This window comes from Triticum aestivum, chromosome 4D (genome assembly GCF_018294505.1).
Source record: "Triticum aestivum cultivar Chinese Spring chromosome 4D, IWGSC CS RefSeq v2.1, whole genome shotgun sequence".
Classification (NCBI taxonomy): domain Eukaryota; kingdom Viridiplantae; phylum Streptophyta; class Magnoliopsida; order Poales; family Poaceae; genus Triticum; species Triticum aestivum.
The window spans coordinates 346,270,507-346,271,128 of NC_057805.1; positions in this window are offsets into that span (position 1 = coordinate 346,270,507).

A 622-nucleotide genomic window follows, 5' to 3' on the forward strand; every position below is an offset into this window, starting at 1 on the left:
GTCGACGGCCTCAGTCCCTGTAGCGCATCGGCAGCAGCGTTTTCGCGGTGGCGGGGGCTGGCGCCGCGCTGCGCGTAGGTGTGACTGGATGGCGGGCAGGGTTTTTTGTTTCTGAAATAGAGCTGTTGCTGCATGAATAGTCACGCGTGTGGTAGTTGGATCGGAAGGTTGTTGGGGCGCGTATCGGACGGTGGTACAGACGGCGGATGTTTCCAAAACATCTGCCGGCCGACGCGTAGCGGCCGCCATAATAAAAAGACCACATCTTTCCTCTTTCCATATATATATATATATATAATAATAATAATAATTAAAACCATTCAGCTGTGCATCAAGGCCGAGTAACCGCGCTAGCCACGTCTCCTTTTACTGTACCGCACCTCCCCTGTAAAAAGTAGCGATGGCATCGGCGAAAACGCATCCTCTTTTCCTCACGGCCCGCTCTCCACCGTGACGCTAGGGTTCCTAGCCGCCGCCGCCGCGTGCACAGCCGGCCGGAGCCACCTCCACTCCGGCGCCCATCGATAGTCCTCTTCACCGTCGCCCGGAGCTGCTCCGCCCATCTCTGTCGGTTCCCGAGCGGACTCGGCCCGCCCAGCAGCCCCTCCACGCCGGCCGTCCG